Here is a 5,911-nt window from a genome sequence, read left to right on the forward strand (position 1 = left end):
AATCCCTCCCTCCCAAAAAAATCCTCAAAACATTACACATTTAAAACCAAGCCCACAACTACTCCTTAAAAAGAAATCAAGATAATAATAATAAGTCTAATAATAATCATCATCATAATAATAATTTAAAAAACCCAATTAAAAAAAGGTACACCCACCCCTTAAGACGAGTGGCTATGCTTATAGCAGCAGCAGCAGCGGCAAATGGAAACAGGCATGCAGAGACTAGAAACGAGCCAACCTGATACAAATTTATTTTCTGCCCGATGACATCTCTTAGGCTGTGTTATGCCCCCTTCTCTCAGGCTGTGTTATGTCCCCTTCACACGCGCGCACCCAGACATCTGGCATTTTGGGCCAATATCTCAAGCATAATCTTCTTTATCCTAATGCATCTTTGCACGATAGAGTCATTATTGACTCCCATGTTGTTCTATTGCAAACTCTTAACGAGCCGCTGCATTTTAAGAAGAGATAATAATAATATTTTGTTGTGGGGGAAAATGATCATTTAACCAAATCAATCATCAGGATAATTACGCAGTGTTGATTTTTTTCTGTTTTATGCGAAGCCCCTCAGCCTGCACACACAAAAATACTCGTATTTCCATCTTCCAACCCCAACCCAACAACATTTGGCGTCGGTGGCCTAGTGGTTAGGCTCTCGGACTCGCAACCGTAAGGTCGTGGGTTCGAATCTCGTCATGGGCCCGACGTTGTGTCCTTGGGAAAGGCACTTTGCACAAATTTTCCTCACTTCACCCAGGTGGAAATGGGTACCTGGCTATAGACAGTGAACAATCTTGTCAGTTTGATAGTGTTTGAGCGCGTGAAATCCGCAGCTTGCACTGTATGCTTCCGCGGAAGCCGAGAATGTTTCTGTGTGTTCTCAGAGGGTCTGCTGAGGTAATAATAGTTGTAAAGTGCTTAGAGCATGCTCTTGAGCATGGATATGCGCTATATAAATGCAGTTATTATTATTATTATTATTATTATTATTATTATTATTATTATTATTATTATTATTATTATTATTATTATTATTATTTTTATTCCCCCTCGAAAAAACAAAAAAACAAAATCCAAACCAAAACGAAGCGAGATGGGAAACTGTCAGGAAAAGGTGCACGTACGAAATTAGTTTTCAAATATTCTTTCTATAGAAGTATTGCGCTCTGACTTGGGCAGAGTTCTTATAATCCTCTTACATCTTATGGTGAAATTCTACAAAGCCCAAAGATTAAGGATAAAGGAAAGGATCACGTATGTATTAATCAGAAAAAATATTTTTGGGGGATTATTAAACAGTCGTGAAGAACTCAATCATTTACACCGCCCTCCCCCCTCCAAAAAAAAGAAGTTACCCCCCCCCCCTCACTGATCTTCACCTTTCCAAATTCGTCTGACCGTCAGTGATACAAACACACGACAATATATCGGTACAGTAAATTATAATGCCCCCCATTCTGAAACTACAGGTAAGTGAAAGGAATGTCTTCCGTGCGTGACGTCACGGCGACCCGGATGTGGCCAAAGATAATACATTTCTAGATACTCCACTCCTCTCTTTGAGCCAATTAAAAAAGCGTCCTAAAAATCCAGTGGCGCCCTCTTTGAAAAAGCTCACCCTTTGCAGAGTTACCCTACTTGTGTGAAAAAAAAATCAAACTGAAACTAACGACTTTTTGAATAAATTAGAATTCAAATTTCAGAAGAACTCTTTTTTTAAAATGGTTACGCTGACAAAAAACCCTTCCGGTGAAAGATGCGACTATTTTTTTGTTTAATTTGACTTTGAATTGAGAGGCGAGAGGTCATTAACCCCCCCCCCCCCACCTAAAACTCCGCACTGAACGAACCCGAACTGCTGACGAACAGCAATCGATCTGCACACGCAAGGGGGTGCTATTCCTATTCTTCTTCTGGAAAAACGAAAGAGAGCTTCAAAACAAAGACTGCAGCACCATCTGAAGCAATGAGCGGACTTCTGCGAACACTTTCTTGGCTGAATGAACTATCTTGTTAAGTACGATCTTTGATGGGGCCCCACAGAGAGTGGAGAGACCCCGGATGTTCGAAGTAGGTCAAGTCAGAGTTCTGTAAGTAGTGCTCGTTACTTACTTACTACTTGGTTACTTGGTTGGAGAAACGGCATCATTGCAGGCGGCACAATGCCATATAGCTGCTCCTCCCTCCCCTCCAGGATCCATGAAAAGGTCTGCCTGCTGATCGTGCCAGTTACAGCAAGTTGGATATTAAAAACAAATTTACCTTTACGTGGCGTCGGTGGCCCAGTGGTTAGGCTCTCGGACTCGCAACCGTAAGGTCGTGGGTTCGAATCTCGTCAGGGGCCCGACGTTGTGTCCTTGGGAAAGGCACTTTGCACAAATTTTCCTCACTTCATCCAGGTGGAAATGGGTACCCAGCTATAGACAGAGAAAGATCTTGTCAGTTTGATAGTGTTTGAGCGCGTGAAATCCGGACCTTGCACTGTATGCTTCCGCGGAAGCTGAGAATATTTCGGAGTGTTCTATGGTCTGCTGGGGTAATAATATAGTGTGAAGCGCATAGAGCCTGCTGTTGAGCGGGGATATGCGCTATACAAATGCTATTTATTATTATTATTTACCAACTTTCCTGTTCTTGAGATCTCCTAAAAAACCCAGATAGGAATCACTACAGGAAATGGATACAGCTAAAATGCCTTCGACCATTTAACGTATTTCGGCACCACTAACATCAATAAGCATGCACTTGACCAAGATGTAAACTTGGGAACTGGCAAAACTTTCCATACTGGCAACACAACAACCACGTCCAGTTATCAGACCCCCCCCCCCCAAAGAAACGCGTGACAGGAATCCTAAAAATCAAGACCAAGACGAAAACGTTCTAAGCAGGTTTCTTTTATAGAAGCTTCTGAAAGCTTGTCAGTGTATCCACCACTGACGCAATTTAAAATAAAGAAATCAACAACTAAGCGTTATTAAAAAAGCTTTTCAAAACTATAATATATCACTTCTAGGTTGACGACACATGGGTTCTGCGATACAGAGCAAGTGTCCCTTCTGCTTATAAAATACAAACTCAGAGGGTTGGATCACCTTCACTGTACGAACGATGGTAGAATACTGAGAGAGCTGTGTTATACATGTAGATAACTAGAGAATGGTAGGATGAGGGGTGACCGACCTTTACTCAGATACAAATATGTCTTCAAGAAGGATATTTTATTATGCTACCTCAACGAAGATCAGTTTAACCCTATCCGTATGCCCTGATGTATTCTTCACATTTTAGAATACTTCTAGAACGAAGATCTCTTTGAAACTTACTTTTAGTATTTCTCAAAAAATAATTTTGACAGACTGCTATGCAAAGCGCACGGATCGGATTAACGAGTACATTTCTCTTTGGAAAGTGATGGCACAGAGTTCCCCACGTCGAATGGATACGATTGTAAAACACGACGTACGGATCGGGTTAAGAGCCGTTAGGGAAAAAGCTGACGAAAATTTACCTAGACAACAGAGCTATGAAGTCCAGGCCTTTTTAAAGGAGGGCTCTCGTGGCCTAGAGGTTAAGGTGTCGGCCTCTCATTCAAAGGTCCAGAGTTCGAATCCGGGTAGCGACGGAAACATTTTCTTCTCTAAAACTGTCTCTTTTCCCCTCCTTTCCTGCTCTGTAGCAATGTTCTGTCATCTGTATTCGTCTCCACTTTCTGCCCCCCACCCCTTCACCTCCTTTGCTCCCTCCTCTGGGCTCCAGAGCCCACTTTTGTCTCTTCTATTATCACCCAAATGGCCTCTGGATCGGAAAAGTAAAGTATAGTAAGTCTCTTCTATTTCTATGAAGCTGCAATTTTCGCACCACCCACCAACATTTATTTTCAATCGGGGCATTACATAATATCTACCTCAACCCGGATGTTCCCCGCTGGTCTCTAGAGTTACCAAATCCCCATCAGTGGGTGAAACTGCCAAGTTTGGCGCACCCTGGTTTAGAAAATGGACTTTGAGGGGAAAAAATTCCTCAAATAAACACTACAGTTTGTTACGAGGGAGTATTGTCTTGCCCAACTGCTGTAGTATCGAATTGCACCATAATTTTCTAGAACGAGAGACCGACGCAAAGCTAGGAAAGAGATTCATCTTTCATGTTTGTATAACTGCAACATAAAGCTTTGAATAGATTTCCTTCTTTTGTTTCTGTCTGTCTGTCTCCTTTTTCCCGGACGCTGGATGGTCAACAAATGTGGCGAAGTTCTTTTGTTTACTCTCTCTCTCTCTCTCTCTCTCTCTCTCTCTCTCTCTCTCTCTCTTTCTCTCTCTCTCTCTCTCTCTTTCTCTCTCTCTCTCTCTCACTCTCTCTCTCTCACTCTCTCTCTCTCTCTCTCTCACTCTCACTCTCTCTCTCTCTTTCTCTCTCTCTCTCTCTCTCTCTCTCTCTTTCTCTCACACACACATACACACACACCACACACACACTATCACACACAAACACACACACACACACAAACACACACACACACACATAAGGGGTCAACGCTGGTTCTTTGTTGTGTGGGTCTGGTTATGGGAAATAGAATATGGAAAGCATAATTTAGGTAAAGAGTACATCTGTGTATACACTGAGAGAGAAGGAAAGAGAGAGAGAGAGAGATGGATAGATAGATAGATAGATAGATAGATAGATAGATAGATAGATAGATAGATAGAGAGAGAGAGAGAGAGAGAGAGAGAGAGAGAGAGAGAGAGAGAGAGAGACAAAGAAGAACATTCTTCATTTATAACATTTGAGAATGTTTTGGGTTCGTGTGTGTTTGAATGCGTTCAATGCATGTATCTCGGAAAAAGATACTGAGACAGAAAAAATAATAAAAAATAGAGACACAATAAATTTGGGAGAGAAGAAGAAAACGAACATTAAAGCTATTAAAATGTAGAACGAGTTTCATTATCAACAGTGACATTTGGTTTTTTTTTCTCTGTTTCGTCGGCGATAATTCAAAACTTGATTAGAACGGCTGGCTGATTCGCAAATGCGTTTGATTTGCTCTGAGCTGCGTTTAGATGAGCGAGTTTTCCCTTTCGCGTGAGAACTGAGGGGGGCAGGATCACTGGACAATATCCAGTGGAGCAGTAAAGCCGAATGCCGGGGCCAAATTACATCAGAACCTAATTTGTTTCCGCGACAGTTTGAGAGATGGTGCCAAAAATTTTGAACACCACAAGGGCATCAATTCTGTAAACATACATAAATCCTGTCTAGGAATATTTTTATATTGTGTTTGCTGGAGGCTAAAACTACTCGTAGACTCCGTTGCGTCTATGATTATATAGGGCTGGAGAAAGTCCAGACAGGAGCCATCATGTTGATTTGCAAAGTTTTGAGCCCCCGTCGGCACAATTTAGACACGTTAAAGGGGGGAGGGGGTTGGGCTATACGTTCTTATTTCTCTGAGTGTCTAGGGGGGTAGGGCTATACGTTCTTATTTCTCTGAGCGTCTAGGGGTAGGGCTATACGTTCTTATTCTCTGAGCGTCTAGGGGTAGGGCTATACGTTCTTATTTCTCTGAGCGTCTAGGGGTAGGGCTGTTTCTATACTTGCCTTCAGGGTCGAGCTGGGCTGTGAGAGATACAGCATCCCGTCTACGAGATGTAGATGTGCGAAAACATGAACCACCTCGCTCCAGAATTGAATCCATGCCTTTATCTTGCAACGAAAACCCCCCCAAAACAAACAACGTTACAATTACACTACATGCGCAAGTGCAAAGGGAAGAGACGGAAAACACAGCGATTTTGAAGAAAAGTGTGTGTGTGTGTGTGTGTGTGTGTGTGTGTGTGTGTGTGTGTGTGCGTATGTGTGTATGTGTGTGTGTGCGTGTGTATGTGTGTGTGTGCGTGTG

The sequence above is a fragment of the Aplysia californica genome, unplaced genomic scaffold (assembly GCF_000002075.1).
Source record: "Aplysia californica isolate F4 #8 unplaced genomic scaffold, AplCal3.0 scaffold00889, whole genome shotgun sequence".
Lineage (NCBI taxonomy): Eukaryota > Metazoa > Mollusca > Gastropoda > Aplysiida > Aplysiidae > Aplysia > Aplysia californica.